The sequence below is a fragment of the Sus scrofa genome, chromosome 13, assembly GCF_000003025.6.
Source record: "Sus scrofa isolate TJ Tabasco breed Duroc chromosome 13, Sscrofa11.1, whole genome shotgun sequence".
NCBI lineage: Eukaryota > Metazoa > Chordata > Mammalia > Artiodactyla > Suidae > Sus > Sus scrofa.
The window spans coordinates 4,487,343-4,508,388 of record NC_010455.5 but is presented as its reverse complement, the minus strand read 5'-3'; the positions used below and the strand labels follow the sequence as shown (position 1 = coordinate 4,508,388).

General features: G+C 39.2%; 1 protein-coding gene across 7 annotated transcripts in view; it reads left to right on the top strand.

Moving 5' to 3' along the window:
* The window catches only part of TBC1D5 (TBC1 domain family member 5), a 546,905-nt gene that overhangs the window by 230,060 nt on the left and 295,799 nt on the right, over positions 1-21,046 (top strand). The gene's annotated exons all lie outside the window — the stretch shown is intronic.

Genomic DNA, 21,046 nt, shown 5'->3' with positions numbered 1-21,046 from the left:
AGGTAAAAGGCAACACCTTTTAGGAGAATGAAATAAAATTTAATTATAAGAGGGGATCTAGCCAATGCATACATTTTGTCTTATTTACAAAACTTGTACTTTTGTTTACTTTCTAAATAAAAATATAGGTTTTATTAAATTAAAAACAGACACAAATCTGTCCATTAGTAGACATTTCTACCTTAAAGTGAACTAAATTCTCATAAAATTTGATTTAATGATTCATGGCCATAACAGATGTTATCTTAATGGAAGAGAGAAGAAAATTAAATATGTTGAGCCAAAGAGCCACTTCCAAATCTTATCCTTTGTAGGTATAAGAAAAGTTCAAAACCCTCTTTCCTATCATTTGCTAGTGGCATACCAGAACTCAGTGTTTTATACTACAGTGTTATCTGTCAGTTTTAAATGTACGGTTAAATACATAAAGAGTGAATGTTTGAATGTTCAGGGAATTTTTAATGTTACAAATTTGTGTATGAATTCATATATTTATATTAATATGTTATTTAGTCCTCTGTAAAAAATCACACATTTTTAAAAATGTTAAGGACATTAAATTGCTCAAAATCAGTAACTGTTCTTTTTTTTGTTTTTTTTTTTTTTGTCTTTTTAGGGCCACACCTGCGGCATATGGATGTTTCCAGGCTAGGGCTTGAATTGGAGCTGTAGCTGCCGGCCTGTGCCTACAGCTAACAGCAACGCCAGATCCAAGCTGCACTTGCCACCTACACCACAGCTCACGGCAACGCCATATCCTTAACCCACTGAGTGAGTAAGGCCAGGGATTGAACCCACAGCCTCGTGACTTTTTTTTTTTGGTCTAGCAACTGTTCTTTTATTTAATCTCTGATAATTCAGATATACTTTCAAGTTATTAATACTTAGGAATGTTAATCAGTTTGTCAGTTTTTATTCTATACATTTTGATCAGAATAGTTATTTGGGTGAGATCAGAACTGTAGCTTTTTTTAGAATTAGTAGTTGGTAATATATTTTCTCTTAATTCTATTCTGCTCAACTACTGGGGGTGGATTAGGTGCTTAGGTAACTTAGCCACACATATTCTGACATTAATTTTCTAATGAAACAGGGCTGTCAAACCTTCAGTACTAGCTTTCTTAAATGTTCTGATGTGGTTGTTAATATAAAAAATTTTTTTTACCTGAGTTAACCTCAGATATTTATTGTAAACTTTATATTCATTGATGACTTCATTCAGTAGCTATTTGTCGAGCGCCTACTCTGCGCTCTGTTGTAGATGCCGAGGATGCTGTGATGAACAAAACACACAGTGATCTCTGCTTTCAAGAAATTTACAATTTTAGAAACTGAAAGATAGTAAGCAAGATTAATGTAAATGTATGTATATCACGGTCAACAGTGATAAGGGCTAAGGAGAAAAATGAAGCAGGGAAGAAGGGAACACTGAATGAAGGCTGTGTTTTGATTTGAATAAGGGCAGCAGGGAGGGCCGCCTTCACTTGTGTAAAGACCCAAAGAAAGCATCCAGTTTAAAAAAAAAAAAAAATCTCCTTCATAAAACCCCAGTGGGAGTTCTCTCTTGTGGTGCAGCGGCTTAAGAATCAGGAGTTGTCACTGCAGTGTCTTGGGTCACTGCCGTGGGACACGTTCATTCCTTGGCCCAGTAACTTCCACATGCCATGAATGCAGCCATAAAAACAAACAAACAAAACCAAGAAAAAAAATATCCTGGTGTATTGAAATAACATACTAGATTAGTGTTGAATTGTCATATTCTAAGTACATAACAGTAAGAGTATTGAAAACCTCATAATATCCTAGAACTGGCATCACCATTTACTTAGTGTGTCCTGTTAGTATATTATGTATTTGTAGTATTTTTAAAGAGTAAATATCTTGCTTTATGTGGTAACTCTTCTAATATTCTATCCTCCTAATGCAGCAAATATATAATTTTTTGTTTTTATCTCTGTAGTAGAAAAGAAATCAATTAAGTTCTATTAACACATGTAAGTTCTGATGCACTGAAGTATATTTCAAATCCCATGGTATTGTGATACGTGTTAAGGATATCAGCTTACTTAGCTGATTTTTAAAAATTGCTATCTGTATAGTGCTATTATATGTCAACTTTTCGTTGATCTTTTGCACATGCTAAAAAAATGGCAGAAAGCTAAGTAGTTTCTTTTGCAGTTTTTTTATGCTTAATGATTCTTCTTCTAAAATCTGTTTGTAAGAAGCTTCTTAATCAGCCAAACTTTTAACAACTTATTTGAGCATAAGAATATTGATACTGATAACATTTGATTGCATTCTAAGGTTTTAATCCTGCCATAAACATTTTCCTGTACTCTTTAAGGGTAAAATTTATAATTTTTATTCTTCACATATGAGTCAAGAGAGGAGAGAAGGGCTGCTGGGCTCCATTTATCTATGTGTCAAGTATACTTGTCTTCTCATACTTAACCTTCTGGGCTGCAGTTCAGTCTACGGGAAGCCTAGTAGAAGAGTGGAGGTGGGCTTCATACTTCTGCTTTCCCTGGAGCCATGGTGCTTATTGAACCCAGTGTGATAGCTCCGGGCAGTGATACTTCAGTATTGTGATGTACTTACACACAAAAGTTGCTACACATGGAAAAGCATATATACGTTCCTTTACGCAAGTCCATGTCACAAAAATCGATTTTATTTTTAAGTTAGATTTCTCATGGTAGGGTAGAAGCTGTTATTTCAAGACCCTTGTGATATTATTACATGTCTTATAGTCATCTATCTAAGTCATATTTCAATATTGTAAAACACCTCATTGCAATACCAACTTACAGTTATTTGTGGAAATAAAGGTACACTGTAATACAGTCCATTTATCTTTCACAATAACAAACATTCTTAGTACATGCTATCACTTAATGGCTCCACTAAGTTATATTCTGCTTTTTGTTGCATAGTGTTTTTACTTTTTAAAAATTAATTATATTGTGAAATAACCAAGAGATATTTAATATTTTTATTTTTATTCTTTTTCTTTTTAGGACCATCCTTGTGACATATGGAAATTCCTGGGCTAAGGTTTCAAATCAGAGCTGCAGCTGCCAACCTATGCCACAGCCATAGCGACTTGGGATCTGAGCTGCATCTATGACCTATACCACAGCTCCCAGCAATGCCAGATCCATAACCCACTGGGTGAGGCCAGGGATCAAACCCGTATCCTCATGGATGCTAGTTGAGTTCATTTCTGCTGAGCTGGAACAGAAACTACAATATTTAATATTTTTGAAGTTTTGGATGAATATAGAAATAGTTACTCATGATCCAACATACCTATTTTAGGAAATCTTCCTGCCTGAACATTTTAAGTGAGCTGGAGAAAATAACTTGGCAAGTCAAGTCTTGAAGTACTGACTAAAAAAGTCACTGACTCTTAAGAGGGAAAAATATAATGATAGTAAAGAAATATGACGGTAGACTAAATGAATAAGAGTATGTTTTAGTGTGACCTGGAGGAGGCCTTGAGAGTTAACCTGGCAGTGTAGGAAGTGCAGGCTTAGGACAAGGGCGTTGGGGAATAAGTGACTGAATGATGATGTGGTTTTTACAGCTACAGTTCACATTTTGAATACGAGCGGTAAGGAGGATCAAAAATGAGATGATTAACCAAATTCTTTGTCTAAGACATTTAGTCTTTTATTTTAGTATACTTATGTTTCCATACAGTAAGTTATGCCCTAATAAAAATTAAAGAGCAAGTTGCATTTGGAAGATCAGGTCATCGTAACTCATTGACATTAGGCCACATAACTGAATAATGTCTTCCTTCAGTGAAATACATCAAATGAGATCAACAATTATGACTCATAAACATGCCTCGCAGGCATAAAACAGCAGGGAATTAGCATGTGAGGCTGATAAATATGCATGTAAATAAGCTCCCAAAGGAATAACATGGGTTTGATTGATAGGTTTAGAATTGGAACATATGTAAACCCCTTTATTCCTCATTCTGGTGTAGCTAAGTAAAGATGCGTTTTACTTGTTAAAAAGTTTCAATAACTTTGTAAATCTTAATGCCACATCTGTTTTTTTTTTGTTGTTGTTGTTGTTGTTGTTGTTGTTGGGTTTTTTGTATGTCACTTGTAAGATTAATTGAATTGTCTACAGGCTGGTTGGCCCTCACATATAAGACATGGTGGAGCATGTGAGTGAGAGGCTATGCATCTGGGGCTAGAGATGGGGTAGGAGTCTGGGAAATCTCTGTTATAAAATGATGTATGCTTATATGACATTTCTTTTGGAAATGAAGATGTGACATAGCAATTAACTTTGACTCTAAGTATATTTCATATCCCCTTTCCGTATTTTTTCAGCTCCTAATAATATAATCTCTGTTTCTTTATTTCATACTGTTTTGTTAATCTTTAACTAAAGTGTACCTTTTTTTTTTTTCTTTTTTGGTTACACCCGCATATATCTTTTTAATAATTTTTTTTTCCTCTTCTTAATACCTGTGCTTTTTCTGACCCTTCCAAATTGGCATTCATAAACTATCCTGGAACTGAATTAGAAAGTGCATGCTTAAATGCAAATCGAATGTCAGTGGGTCTCTGGTTTTGGGCCCATGGCTCAGCAACTAGATGACTTTGGGGACTGTTAATTCCCTCCTTTAGTCTCCGATCACTTCAGGTAAGTGGAAGAAGAAATGTGGCTTTGGATTTCCTGGTACAGACTTGTAAGCATTATTGCTGTGGATGGTTCAGAGATTTGCTACCTAAGGCATTATGGGATCAGATAGTGCTCATGTCTATACAAGAGGTGTTTTGCTGTCTTCCTCTACTAATAAATTAGTGAACATGAGGCAGCATTAGCTTAATACCATGAAAGTGCCTGTGGTTTGAAAGGAATCATGTTTTGGTTTGGTGAGATGGCTGAATTCTCTACGGCCTACATCCATCATTCTGCAGATCAGGGTTGTTGATCTGAAACTAGGCCTTTTGAGTTTTGAAGCTGTATTCTAGGTACTTGGGATACCTCAGTGAACAAAGCAAAGAAAGATCCTTGTCCTCATAGAGTTTACATTCCAGCACAGTGAGACAGTAAATAACAAGTGTAATAAAGAATTAGGATGATGCCTTAGAAAGTGAGCATTGCTTTGGGGAAAAAAAAGGAAATAAAGATTGCAGTTTAAGGGGATTGATAATGTATGTATGATTTAGGAGGTTGCAGAGTTAAATGTCAGGGTAGATCTTATTTCAGAAGAAAAAAAACTGAGCTAAGACTTGAAGTAAATGGTGAAGTGAGCCACATGACTGTTGGGGGCAGGGGCTTTCCAGGCTAAGGGAATAGCAAGTACAGAAGTGCTGGAGAAGGAGTTGCCAAGCATGTTCTGTGAGTCCAGTGGACAGAAAGGCATGTAAATTAATGTAAGACTTCTCCTCTCCAGCCCTCGGCGGATGTTAGACTCCTCAGTTTTGCCTAAGTGACTGTATGCTTGGTCCAGGTTGACTGAAATGCCGTCTGTAGTGGTCTTACAGCTGGATGCCTCTGATCTTTTGGTCGTTCTTCTCTTCAGACTTTTTTCATTTTGGCACTTTATTTACTCTGTCCTGTTTATTCAAAATGTATACTTCTCTTCCAACATTTTTTTCTTGATTTAGTCTCTGTCTTCACCTTAACACAGATTGAGGAGTTCCCTTTATGGCTCAGTGGTTAACGAACCCGACTAGGATCCATGAGAATGTGGGTTCGATCCTTGGCCTTGCTCAGTGGGTTAAGGATCCAGTGTTGCCGTGAGCTGTGGTGTAGGTCATAGACTCGGCTTGGATGCTGCATTGCTGTAACTGTGGTGTAGGCCGGCAGCTGTAGCTCCGATTCGACGTCTAGCCTGGGAACCTCCATTTGCTACATGTGTGGCCCTGAAAAGACAAAAAAAAAAAAAAAAAAAAACCAAAAAAACAAAAAACAAGAAAACAAACAGCACAGATGGAGTTAAGCAGAGGTAAGGGCAGGATTTCTTTAGAAGAAAGAGCTATAGGATAAAGTAAATTCAGTTAGAGGATAGAGAGTTGAGATTAAGAAAGGAAGAAAAACCAAAGAATTGAGTTGTCATGATGTAAAGAGTTTAGGTCCAAGGTTTACACACTGTGTGTTATAGAAATCACTTGGGAGTGGTGCTCCATTTGCCCCCTGTACCCACTGCTGCCCCACTCCTAAGCATTCAGAATCCTGTAAGGGCAGGGGTTTTTGGTGGGAAGGGGGTAGATGGCATTTAGTGGGTAAATGCTGAAGGTTTGCAGTGCAGTCAGTTCTACATAATGAAGAACTGCCTTGCTTCAAATGCCCAGTTATACCACTAAGAAATACTGAGGCAAAGATACTAAGCAAGCAAGAGACTACCATGTAACTTGGGAAGGCAGTTTTCTGGAAGAGTAAGACTATCTGTGTCAATAGGGAGAGCCAGAGGAATTTCCTAGCCTAATGAGCTGAAAACTCTGTGCTCAGTTTATGCTGTTGCTGTTGTGGGGGAAGCAGGAGCTTGTAGATAAATGTGTGCATTCTTGTACACACAGTCAAGTAAAGGCAGAGCTCTACACATACTCAGAAGACTATTAGCCTCAGTGCTTAAATATGAACACATAGTTACATAATGAGAACTTTGTATTATGGTGCTCTGGTACTACTTAATGAAGCCATCCTAAGAAATACGTGTATTTTAAATACATGATTGGCTGGGATTGGAATTCTGATAATTGTAAATTGGTTGTTCTGTTTTTAAAGTTAACTTGTTTTTAAAGACCTCATAGCACATGTTCCTATACAAATTCTCTTGGAAATGGCAATTTTAATTTCTAAGACAACTCACAGAAGTGAATATTGGCTGTAATTACCTTTTTCTGTTTTAGTTTAGGAGTAAAATGGTCTTGGATACTAAAATTTTTGATCACTTAGAACCAAAATTGTATAGAGAGGAGAGAAATAATTTTTTTATTACTCAGTGAATTTATCACATCTGTAGTTGTATAATGATCATCACAATCCAGTTTCACAGGATTTCTATCCCAAACCCAGTTACATCCCACCACCCCCCAAACTGTCTCCTCCAGAGAACGTAAGTTTTTCAAAGTCTTTGAGTCAGCATCTGTTCTGCAAAGAAGTTCATTCTGTCCTTTTTTCAGATTCTACATGTCAGTGAAAGCATTTGATGTTGGTGTCTCATTGTATGGCTGACTTTACTTAGCGTGATAATTTCTAGGTCCGTCCATGTTGCTAAAAATGCTGGTATTTCGTTCCTTTTAATGGCTGAGTAATATTCCATTGTGTATATATACCACATCTTCTTGATCCACTCCTCTGTTGATGGACATTTAGGTTGTTTCCATGTCTTGGCTATTGTAAATAATGCTGCAGTGAACATCGCGAGTACATGTGTCTTTTTGAGTCATGGTTTTCTCTGGATAGATGCCCAGGAGTGGCATTGCTGGATCAAATGGTAGTTCTATGTTTAGTTTTCTGAGGAATCTCCATACTGCTTTCCACAGTGGTTACACCAATTTACAATCTCACCAACAGTGTGATAGGATTCCTTTTTCTCAACACCCTCTCCAGCACTTACTGTTTGTAGACTTTTGGATGATGGCCATTCTGGCTGGTGTAAGGTGGTACCTCATAGTGGTTTTGATTGGCATCTCTCTAATAATGAATGATATTGAACATCTTTTCATGCGTTTTTTGGCCATCTGTATGTCTTCTTTGGAGAATTGTCTGTTTAGATCTTCTGCCCATTTTTTGATGGGATTGTTTCTTTTTTTGGAATGGAGCTGCAGAAGGTGTTTATAAATTTTGGAGATAAATCCCTTGTCAGTCGACTCATTTGCAAAGATTTTCTCCCATTTTGTGGGTTTTCTTTTCGTTTTGTTTAAGGTTTCCTTTGCTGTGCAGAAACTAAGTTTGATTAGGTCCCATTTGTTTATTTTTGTTTTTACTGTCATTACTCTAAGAGATGGATCTGAGAAGATGTTGCTGTCATTTATGTCAGAGAATATTTGGCCTATTTTTCCACTAAGAGTTTTATAGTGTCTGGTCTTATATGTAGGTCTTTAATCCCTTTTGAGTTTATTTTTGTGTATGGTGTTAGGGAGTGTTCTAATTTCATTCTTTTCCATGTGGCTGTCCAGTTTTCCCAGCACCACTTATTGAACAAGCTGTCTTTTCTCCATTGTATATTCTTGCCAAGAGGAGAGAAATAATATTTTTAAAACCCTGGAAAAAGAGAATTTTATACAGGCATCACGTTTCCTGTCAGTTTTGTTCATTTCTGGATACCCAGCACCAGGGCTAAATAATTACTTGTAAATTAATGAATGAAATACACCAGAGCCACACAGCCTTAAGTTCCTGGCCAGGACAAAAATTTAACAGTATAGTTTGCATAATTTTCATCCTTTAATAAAATTAAAAGCATCACTTCTAAGAAAATATTTCTTTGTATAAACTTCAAAAAGATTTAATCAAATTGGCTCTCATAATAATAATCATTGATCATAGATAAAGGTTATTGATAAGTATATATATATATTTTTTTCCATTATAGCTGGTTTATAGTGTTGTCTCAATTTTCTACTGCACAGCATGGTGACCCAGTTTCACATACATGTATACATTCTTTTTTCTCACATTATCATGCTCCATCGCAAGTGACCAGACATAGTTCCCAGTGCTGTACAACAGGATCCCATTGCTTACCCATTCCAAAGGCAATAGTTTACATCTATTAACCCCAATTTCCAGTCCATCCCACCGCCTCCTCCTCCCACTCGGCCACCACAAATCTGGTCTCCGTGTCCATGATTTTCTTTTCTGTGGAAATGTTCATTTGTGCCATGTTAGATTCCAGATATGAGTGATATCATATGGTATTTGTCTTTCTCTTTCTGACTTATTTCACTTAGTATGAGAGTCTCTAGTTGCACCATGTTGCTGCAAATGGCATTATTTTGTTCTTTTTTATGGCTGAGTAGTATTCCATTGTGTATATATGCCACATCTTCTTAATCCAATCATCTGTCAATGGACATTTAGGCTGTTTCCATGTCTTTGCTATTGTGAATAGTGCTGCAGTGAACATGCCAGGTGCATGGATAAGTATATTTTTTAGGAAATTGTTAATACTCATAAAGTTTTGCTAATTATTCATCATTCTGTTGTCTTAAATAAATAAATAACTTTTTGCACCGGTACCATTTTGACCCTGAAAATATTCCCTCGGTGTCAGGAGGGAGAGAGCAGATGATTGGTTAAGAAGGGATAGCAGAAGCTGGACCCTATCTGGGTAGATCTAGGAGTCTGCATCTGTCTTGATAAAATCAGAAAGGCACTGGACAGTTGGATGGAGGGGCAGACCCAGAAATAGAATAATAAAACAGCCTCTTAGTGTCCATTTTATCTATAGCAAAGCAAAGTGTTTATACCTGTCTCATTAAAATATGGAGGAAAGAGGCATCCTGATAGGATTTTCAAAAACAGGAGTGGCTACATGGAGATTAATTGTGTCATACCCATTATTAATACTTACATAAGAACAATACAGCGTATCTCCTTTTTAGTATTGTTTGATTTTAGAAAATACAAAATACTTATTAGGACTTTCAAAAAATTACTTCCAAAGTTCAGTCTTCTGCATTCCGTTTTCATTATCTACTTTTAAATTTCTTGGTGATAAAATTTCCAATCCTGGTATTTTTCAGTAACTTAGCTATTTCTACTGAAGGTGGACTACTTTAGTCACCCTTAAACCAAACTTAAGGATATAATTCCTAAGAAATAATTATAATTCTGGGGAAAGGGCCTAAGCCAATCAAATCTAGGACCTTTTATTGCTATGGAAAGCTCTTGTCTAATGGTCTAACTTGAGTCAAAGAGAGAGAAAAAAAAAATCCTTAAAGGAAATGTTGGCTTGCCTGTGTATGAGATCACTATCTGCCAACTCAATTATACTCTTAGCCAATAAACTACCCAAAATCCCCGTCACTGTTTTCTGGAGTTAGGGAAAAGAAGAAGTAAGCAAGTAGAGAAGAGAAAAGGAAATGAAATAAAAAAAAAAAAGTTTGCCTGCACAGTGCCTTAGATGATTTTTCTTACCCTTTGACTATCTCAACAACTTAACAGAACTATGGAATTATCAGTTCAGGAGACTTTTGTACAGATATTCTTATTATTTGGTTTATTCATCTGTTTTCCTAACTAAACTATTTGTTCTTTGAAAGCAGAGGCTATTTCATCCCCAAATTCCCTAGTCATGTAGCAGGAGCTCACTAAGTTTTTACCAAATGAACTGACTTAGATGTTTTAGCTAGCATATGTGCTTCCGGCAAGACAGTCGCATTTCATCATGATGAGAGAATACCAATGTGTATTCTCACTGGCCCTGTTCTTCCATTGACTTGGATTGTAGGGATGCTTACAGGCAGAGCCAAAACATTTTTCGAGAAGCAATCCATGAGAACATACTGTGCTGATAGCTCAGAGTTCTGTGCTACAAAAGATGGCAAGGGATCTGGAAAACAGGAAGAAAAAGTGTGATCAATCCTCTTTATCAATTGTGAGGCAACTCAGGTCTGCACAGCAACTGAGTTGAAGTAATACCACCTCTTAGTGGACTAGGATGTATTGGTTAAAAATACAGTTCTAGGAATTACCCTGCTTAATTAACTTTGTTTGGCTTTCACCATGTGTACACTAGAAAGTGGCTACCAAAACCAAAGATTTGAATCTGGGTATATTTAATACTGAATTCTTCTTACTCTCAGTAGTTACACAGTAGGGTTCATTGCTGCTGCTTCTCTCTCTCTCTCTCTCTCTTTTTTTTTTTTTTTTTGGTCTTTTTAGGGTTGCACCTGCAGCACATGGAGTTTCCCAGACTAGAGCTCAAATCGGAGCCATAACCACCAGTCTATACCACAGGCACAGCAACACCAGATCTGAGCCGCATTCACAACCTACACCACAGCTTATAGCAATTCTGGATCCTTAACCCATTGAGCGAGGCCAGGGATAGAACCTGCGTCCTCAGGCATACTAGTTGTGTTCTTAACCCGCTGAGCCACAGCAGGAACTCTGGGTTCATTGCTTCTTGAACTGTTTCTCAGTTTTGATACTGTAATCTTACGATCTATTTGGAGGACATGGCACATATTTCAGTGTGCCACAACAAGAGGTTTGGTGTCAGTTTGTCCATGTTTATAAAGTGTATAAATTAATTTGGAGTGTGTGTATGAGGGTGGACTGGAGCGTGGAGAGAGTCAGCTTCTTTTCCTGTGGATGAGGAATGATTTAAAAGTAAATAGTCGGAGGTCCTCTTGTGGCTCATTGGTTAATGAATCTGACTTAGGAACCATGAGGTTGTGGATTCCATCCCTGGCCTCACTCAGCAGGTTAAGGATCCGGCATTGCTGTGAGCTCTGGTGTAGGTCGAAGACGCGGCTCAGATCTGGAGTTGCTCTGTGGCTGTGGCGCAGGCTGGCATCTACAGCTCCAATTAGACCCCTAGCCTGGGACCCTCCATAGGCTGTGGGTGTGGCCCTAGAAAAGACCAAAAAAAAAAAAAAAAAAAAAAAAGTAAATAGTCAACTTTTATTCCTCACCTGGTTGCTTTTTTCTGTCAACTCCTGGGATGATTCCATTCTAGCTTTTCCCCCTCACAGAAAGCTCCTTCTTGGACATAGTGAAGTGTTCTTTGCTATGGCCACCAGAGCCTTTTCTTTACCTCCTATAACACCCTTATGTTCTATTGGTGAGATTTCTCAAGGTATCACTGTGTTGATCTAGAGCAGGAGTGGACAGATTGTTTTTTTCTGTAAATGACCAGAAAATAAAATAGTTCAGGCATTGCAGGCCATAAGGTCTGCAGCAACTCCTCAACTCTGTCCTTGTACTGTAAAAGTAGCCACAGAAAACATGGAAATGAATGGGAATGGCTGTCCTCCAATGAAACTATATTTATGATGATTAAACTTTGAATATAATATTGTTTTCATGTGTCACAAAATATCCTCCTTTGGATTTAAAAATTATTTAGAAATACAGAAACCATTCTAACTTATTAGGACATATAAAAGCAGTGGTAATTTGAGGACCCTTGATTTAAATTTGTGTAGGAAGAATCACCGTTGGGCCTGCTTGCTTGAAAATTCCTTCTCAGTATATCACAATTTTGATGATATCTGTTTTGTCTTGAATAAAACCAATCTTCTTGCCATAAAGCAAACATTTTCCAAAGAATATGGTTGCACCATGTGGTCGGGTCCCACCTGTTCCTTTTTATTAAGGTGGGTTCATTCTTTTGTTTGTTTGTTGGATGTAGGGAATACTCAGATAAATGAGAGAGCCCTTGGGTCCAAGGAATTTATAATCTAGTGAGAAGGTAAAGATCTCACTTAAAATGTACCTTGTACATGGCTAGGTTTTACTAGGGAAGGTTGAGAGGAGCATTCAAAATAGAGTGATAAAAATCAAAGATAGCAGAAGGGATATGCAACATGTTGAAAAGATAATTATCTAGGTTTGAATGGAGCATAGATTTCTTGTTGGTGATGGTTGAGAGATAAGGGAATAAGAGTAGCACAGTGTAGAATGGATTATAAAATGGAGAGAGAGGGGGAGGACAAGATGGCAGAGGAGTAGGGGGACACGCTCGCCCTCTCCCACAAACACAACAAAAAAAGCACATCTACAGAATAAATGACTCGCACAGAACAGCAACCCATCGCTGGCAGAGGAACCTAAACTCCAATAATGGCAAGAAGTTCGTGACATTACTGGGCAGAATGGGAGAAAAGAGGAGAGTGAGAGAAGGTGAATCCGAGCGGGACGGGCGCTCCCGAAAGGGAACTGTGGAGGAGAATGGGATCCCGCACCCTGGAAAGTCACCTACACGGGGGAAAGATCAAACGAACTGGAGGAATCTCCAGATGCAGAGAAGAGTTTAGCAGTAAGTTGGAGTACAGAAAAGCCGATTAAGAACCGAACGGACCATCTGAACTACGGGCACAGTCACCAAAAATTGAGACACCTGGGTGGGGGCTGGGCACCGAATCCTCGGCTCCAGAGGTTAGTCCCTGGGAAAGGGCCGGGGGACGCCTGGGTGGGGGCTGGGCACCGAGACCTCGCCTCCGAAGGTTAGTCCCCGAGAAAGGGCCGGGGGACACCTGGGTGGGGGCTGGGCACCGAGACCTTGGCTCCAGAGGTTAGTCCCCGGGAAAGGGCTGGGGGGGGGCGGGGTGGAGCGGAGACTGCTTGGGAGGTCTAGAAACCGGTCTGTCAAGTTTGACGGAGCAGAGACTGCCTGGGAGACTAGAAAACAAAGCTGTCGCACAGGAAGGGAGCAATACTCTAGGGCGGGGAAGTGGAAAGCCGCATCAGAGGGAACCTGGGAGAAGAGCCTGGTTTGCGCTGGTGCTGGGGAGGGAAGAGAAGAAGGGGTGGGTCCCCATAGAATACTCCCCACGCCACAGCAAGCTTACAGGCCCACTAGCTAGCAAAAAGCTGTGCTACCCAGTGCATCCCCTCCCCCCACCCCCACCACCCCCTATGCTCTCACTGGACCTGGGGCTGCCTGCCATCTGGGAGGGCTGGCCTCAACAATTGCCTGAAGCCTACCACCACAGGGGCTGTCCCTGCACAGGCCTGCTTGCCCTTTGGAGGGGCTGCCCTTCTGCAGAGCAGCACCAAACACCACCAGCCCCCGAGAAAAGGCCTGCAGCCCAGAAAAGCTAGAACAAGCCTAGCCAGGCCGTGAATAGATCTGCCTAATTCTTCGACGGTTTTTCTGAGTCGGGCTGCCCCGGGGAGGAGCCTCTTGGGTTTCCAGCAGCGCTGCTACCCGCCCAAGCCCCCAGGGGGTGCCGAGACCTAGTGGATCAGCTGCATAGGACTGCCAGCTCCAGGCAGGACCCTCTGCAGCCCAGAAAAGCTGCAACAAGCTTGGCCGAGCCGGGAAGAGATCTCAGACGGTCTTTCTGATTCAGGCTGCCCTGGGGAGGAACCTCTTGGGTATTCAGCAGCCCTGCTAGCTACCAAAGCCCTCAGGGGGTGCCCCACTCCCACGGAATAGCTGCTCAGCACCACCAGCCCCCTGGAGGAGCCCCTGCAGCCCAGAAAAGCTGCAACAAGCTGGGCCAGACTGTGAAAAGATCCGCCTACATTCTCAGGCCGTCCTTCTGAGTTGGGCTGCCCTAGGGAAGAGCCTTTTAGGTTCTCAGTGACCCAGATAGCTGCTCCAGCCCCCAGGGGGTGCTGCACTCCGGAGGAACAGCTGCCCAACACCGCCAAACCCCTGCAAGAACCCCACAGCCTAAAAACACCAGAGCAAGCTCTGCATGACCAAGTGAAATCTGCTACCATCGTGGTGTGGACCTCCCAGTCCTGCCTGCCCTCAGGAAGTCCTCCTTTGCCTCAAAGAAACCCTATTAGCCCCATCAACACTCCAGAAAAGCCACACTTCCTCCAAAAAGATTGACCAACAACGCCAGCCCTCAGGAAATATTCCACGGCAGTGACAAGGCAAACACTGCCCGATAACGGAGAGTACAACTCCCTCAGGAGAAGGAAAACAACAAGCAAGATGAAGAAGCTGAGAAACCACCCCCAGTCAAACCAACAGGAGAACTCACCTAAAACAGTCAACAATGAAACAGATCCCTGCAGTCTGACAGACCTGGAGTTCAAAAGAGAAATACTGAAAATACTGAAGGAATTAAGAGAAGATATGAACAGTAATGCAGATACCCTCAGAAAGGAACTAGAAAATATAAGGAGGAGCCAAGAAAAGCTAGAACATTCACTTGCAGAGATGCAAACTGAACTAGGGGCAGTAAAAACCAGAATGAATAATGCAGAAGAACGAATCAGTGATATGGAAGATAGAATAATGGAAATCACCCCATCAGGTCAGCAGACAGAAAACCGAATCAAAAAACATGAAAGCAATATAAGAGGCCTATGGGATAATATAAAGCAGGCCAATCTACGCATAATAGGAATTCCAGAAGGAGTAGAAAAAGATAAGGGGATGGAAAATATATTTGAAGAAATTATCGATGGAAACTTCCCAAATCTAAAGGATACTGGGTTCAAGATACAAGAAGCACAGAGGGCCCCAAACAAACTGAACCCAAACAGACCCACAGCAAGACACATCATAATAAAAATGGCAAAAGTTAACGATAAAGAGAGGATCCTAAAGGCAGCTAGAGAAAAAGAGAATGTTACCTACAAGGGAACCCCCATAAGAATATCAGCTGATTTCTCTACAGAAACACTACAGGCCAGGAGGGAATGGCAAGAGATATTTAAAGTGCTCAAAGGAAAAAATATGCAACCTAGAATACTCTATCCAGCAAGAATATCATTTAAAAAAGAAGGGGAAATAAAAATTTTTTCCAACAAACAAAAACTTAAAGAATACAGCAACACAAAACCCAGGTTAAAGGAAATATTGAAAGGGCTTCTCTAAACCAAAAAGTAAAGAAGGAAAGGGAAGAAAATAGAAAAACAAAAACAAAAACAAAAGGGCGAAGAGGAGGAACTAGGACTGAGGAAACCGCAATCAGAGAGCAGTCACTCAAATAAACCAGTATACAGATTTAACCATGAACATGCTTCAAACAAAATAAAATTAAAAAGAAAAAATAAAAAAGAGTCATCAAAACCATAAAATGTGGGCAAGGGATGTTAGGAAGTAAATAACCCTTTTTGTTTGTTTGTTTGTATGTTTCTCTTCTTAATTTTAATGTAGTAATGAAGTGTTTGAACTTACAGGACCATCAGGCTAAAACACACAATTATGGGAAGGGGATAGCATACTTAAAAAACGGCAACCACAAGCCAAAACCAAATATTGCATTTGCAAAAAATTAAAAAAAAAATACACTCAAGCAGATAATAAAAGGAGACCATCCAACCAAAAAAAAAAAAAAAAAAGAAAAAAAAAAAGGAAGAATGGAGAACCATAGAATCAACTGGAACATGAGGTTCAAAATGGCAATAAATAATCATCTATCACTTATCACCTTAAATGTCAATGGACTGAATGCCCCAATGAAAAGACACAGAGTGCCTGAATGGATAAAAAAGCAAAAACCTTCAATATGCTGCCTACAAGAAACTCACCTTAGGACAAAGGATACATATAGATTGAAAGTGAAAGGGTGGGAAAAAATATTTCACGCCAATAGACATGACAGAAAAGCAGGAGTCACAACACTCATATCAGACAAAATAGACTTTAAAACAAAAGACATAAAGAAAGACAAAGAAGGACACTACTTAATGATTAATGGATCCATCCAAGGAGAGGATGTTACTATCGTCAACATATATGCCCCAAATATAGGAGCACCCAGATACATACAACAAATATTAACAGACATAAAGGGAGATATTGATGAGAATACAATCATAGTAGGAGACCTTAATATCCCCCTCACATCAATGGACAGATCCTCTAGACAGAAAACCAATAAAGCAACAGAGATCCTAAAGGAAACAATAGAAAAGTTAGACTTCATTGATATCTTCAGGACACTACATCCAAAAAAAGCAGAATACACATTCTTCTCAAATGCTCATGGAACATTCTCAAGAATCGACCACATATTGGGACACAAAGCGAATCTCAATAAATTTAGGAGCATAGAAATTATCTCAAGTATCTTCTCTGACCACAATGCCATGAAATTAGAAATCAACCATGGGAAAAGGACAGAGAAAAAACCTACCTCATGGAGACTAAACAACATGCTACTAAAAAACCAATGGGTCAATGAGGAAATCAAGAAGGAAATTAAAAACTACCTTGAAACAAATGATAATGATGACACAAGCTCTCAAAATCTATGGGATGCTGTGAAAGCAGTGCTCAGAGGGAAATTTATAGCAATCCAGGCCTTTTTCAAAAAAGAAGAAAGATCCCAAATTGACAACTTAACCCTCCACCTAAATGAATTAGAAAAAGAAGAACAAAAAAGCCCTAAAGTCAGCAGAAGGAAGGAAATTATAAAGATCAAAGAAGAAATCAATCAAATAGAGACTCAAAAAACAATAGAGAAAATTAATAAAACCAAGAGCTGGTTCTTTGAAAAGGTGAACAAAATTGACAAACCCCTGGCCAGACTCACTAAAAAGAGGAGAGAAAGAACCCAAATAACCAAAATTATAAATGAAAAAGGAGAAATCACAACAGATATAGCAGAAATACAAAAAACCATAAGAGAATACTATGAACAACTATATGCCAACAAGTTTGACAATCTGGAAGAAATGGACAATTTTCTAGAATCTTACAGCCTGCCAAAAACTGAATCAAGTAGAAACAGACCAACTGAACAGACCGATCACTGGAAATGAAATTGAAGAGGTCATAAAATCACTCCCTACAAATAAAAGTCCAGGACAAGATGGCTTCACAGGTGAATTTTATTAAACATATAAAGAGGAATTGGTGCCCATCCTCCTTAAACTCTTTCAAAAGGTAGAAGAAGAAGGAATACTCCCAAAGACATTCTATGAGGCCACCATCACCCTCATTCCAAAACCAGACAGAGATACCACCAAATAAGAAAACTATCGCCCAATATCATTGATGAATATAGATGCAAAAATTCTCAACAAAATCTTAGCCAACCGAATCCAACAACATACCAAAAAAATTACACACCATGACCAGGTTGGGTTCATCCCAGGTTCACAAGGATGGTTCAACATACGCAAATCAATCAGCATCATACAACACATTAACAAAAAAAAAAGTCAAAAATCATATGACCATCTCAATAGACGCAGAAAAAGCATTTGACAAAGTTCAACATCCATTCATGATCAAGACCCTCGCCAAAGTGGGTATAGAGGGTACATTCCTAAATATAATCAAAGCCATTTATGACAAACCCACAGCAAATATAATCCTCAATGGGGAAAAACTGAAAGCCTTCTCACTCAAATCTGGAGCAAGACAGGGATGCCCACTCTCACCACTGCTATTCAGCATAGTTTTAGAAGTCCTAGCCACAGCAATTAGACAAACCAAAGAAATCAAAGGCATCCATATAGGAAAAGAAGAGATAAAACTGTCACTGTACACAGACATGATACTATACATAGAAAACCCTAAGGACTCAACCCCAAAACTACTTGAACTGATTAACAAATTCAGCAAAGTAGCAGGATATAAGATTAACATTCAGAAGTTAGCTGTATTTATGTATACCAGCGATGAAACATTAGAAAAGTAATACAAAAATACGATACCTTTTAAAATTGTACCTCACAAAATCAAATACCTCGGAATACACCTGACCAAGGAGGTAAAGGACATATATGCCAAGATCTATAAAACTTTGATCAAAGAAATCAAAGAAGATGTAAAGAAATGGAAAGATATTCCATGTTCCTGGATTGGGAAAATCAATATTGTAAAAATGGCCATACTACCCAAAGCAATCTACAGATTCAATGCAATCCCTATCAAATAACCCATGACATTTTTCACAGAACTAGAACAAACAATCCAAACATTTATATGGAACCACAAAAGACCCAGAATCGTCAAAGCAATCCTGAGAAACAAAAACCAAGCAGGAGGCATAACTCTCCCAGACTTCAAGAAATACTACAAAGCCAGAGTCATCAAAACAGTGTGGTACTGGTATCAAAACAGACAGACAGACCAATGGAACAGAATAGAGAATCCGGAAATAAACCCTGACACCTATGGTCAATTAATCTTTGACAAGGGAGGCAAGAACATAAAATGGGAAAAAGAAAGTCTATTCAGCAAGCATTGCTGGGAAACCTGGACAGCTGCATGCAAAGCAATGAAACTAGAACACACCCTCACACCATGCACAAAAATAAACTCCAAATGGCTGAAAGACTTAAATATAAGACAGGACACCATCAAACTCCTAGAAGAGAACATAGGCAAAACACTCTCTGACATCATCATGAATATTTTCTCAGGTCAGTCTCCCAAAGCAATCGAAATTAGAGCAAAAATAAACCCATGGGACCTCATCAAACTGAAAAGCTTTTGCACAGCAAAGGAAACCCAAAAGAAAACAAAAAGACAACCTTCAGAATGGGAGAAAATAGTTTCAAATGATGCAACCGACAAGGGCTTAATCTCTAGAATATATAAATAACTTATACAACTCAACAGCAAAAAAGCCAATCAATCAATGGAAAAATGGGCAAAAGACCTGAATAGACTGTTCTCCAAAGAAGATATACAGATGGCCAACAAACACATGAAAAAATGCTCCACATCGCTGATTATAAGAGAAATGCAAATCAAAACTACCATGAGATACCACCTCACACCAGTCAGAATGGCCATCATTAATAAATCCACAAATAACAAGTGCTGGAGGGGCTATGGAGAAAAGGGAACCCTCCTGGACTGTTGGTGGGAATGTAAGCTGGTACAGCCACTATGGAGAACAGTTTGGAGACACCTTAGAAATCTATACATAGAACTTCCATATGACTCCGCAATCCCACTCTTGGGCATCTATCCGGACAAAGCTCTACTTAAAAGAGACACATGCACCCGCATGTTCATTGCAGCACTATTCACAATAGCCAGGACATGGAAACAACCCAAATGTCCACTGATAGATGATTGGATTTGGAAGAGGTGGTATATATACACAATGGAATACTACTCAGCCATGAAAAAGGATGACACAATGCCATTTGCAGCAACATGGATGGAACTAGAGAATCTCATCCTGAGTGAAATGAGCCAGAAAGACAAAGACAAATACCATATGATATCACTTATAACTGGAATCTAATATCCAACACAAATGAACATCTCCTCAGAAAAGAAAATCATGGACTTGGAGAAGAGACTTGTGGCTGCCTGACAGGAGTGGGAGGGATCAGGAGCTTGGGCTTATCAGACACAACTTAGAATAGATTTACAAGGAGATCCTGCTGAATAGCATTGAGAACTTTGTCTAGATACTCATGTTGCAACAGAAGAAAGCCTGGGGGAAAAATGCAATTGTAATGTATACATGTAAGGACAACTTGACCCCCTTGCTGTACAGTGGGAAAATAAAAAAATTATTAAAAATAAAATAAAATAAAATGGAGAGAGAGAATCAAGCAAGGTAGTGAGAAGGCCAGTTCACCAGTTAGAAGGCTGCTTCTCTTGGCTGTGAGATGAGGAGGCTTCTGTGAAGGGATGTAGTGCTGGTTATCAAAGAAGGATATAGATGAGAAGGTCACTAGAGCAGAAAGGATGGCGATACGGAAGTGTACAAGGTGATTGTGCATAGCTGTACTCAGGTGCTGGGGACAGCAGTCATGAACGCTAGATGTGTGAAGAAGCAGATGAGAGAGCAGAAGCAGTGTCTGCACCTCTGTTGTAAGCAGTGGGAAGTGAAGTGAAATAGGTCCGAGCAAGAAGACTCTAGCTCTGGAAAGGATTTTTAAGGTCCTAATTTCTCTTGAAAGGGCATGGAATCAACGAAGAAGGATTCGATGTTGATGTTGAAAGAGGCCTTTTAATAGGAAAAGGTCCAGTAAAGGAAAAAAGAAAAAAAAAATACTATTCAGTAGTTAAGAGGGAACCCTCTTCCTCTGAGAAGAGGTAGAATGTGGGTGAATATTCTAAGAAGTTTTGAGTAGTGAGAAGTACGTGGTGACAGTTTGTGTTGAGGTGGAACAGGCAGTTGGGAAAACTAGTAATTCTTGTCTGATGACCTTGATTTTAGTTTATTTAGTAAAAGTGAGGAAGGAAAATACGTATAAGGAATTTGAGAAATAATGTGTCAATAAAATTAATAAATCACCAACAGCTGTGAGAAAAGGATACAGTTAAGATAGGATGATATAGAATGTGTAGATCCCATCAGCAGGCCTTATGGTCTTCCTTCCAAAGTGACTGGAGCAGAAATTAGTGGCTGAGAACTATAGTTGCTCAAATATTTGTTTCAAGACTAACATTAGGATGAGAAAGGTAAGAGGATGAGTATTATAGATTTTTCCTTTGCCTTGGGCTTCA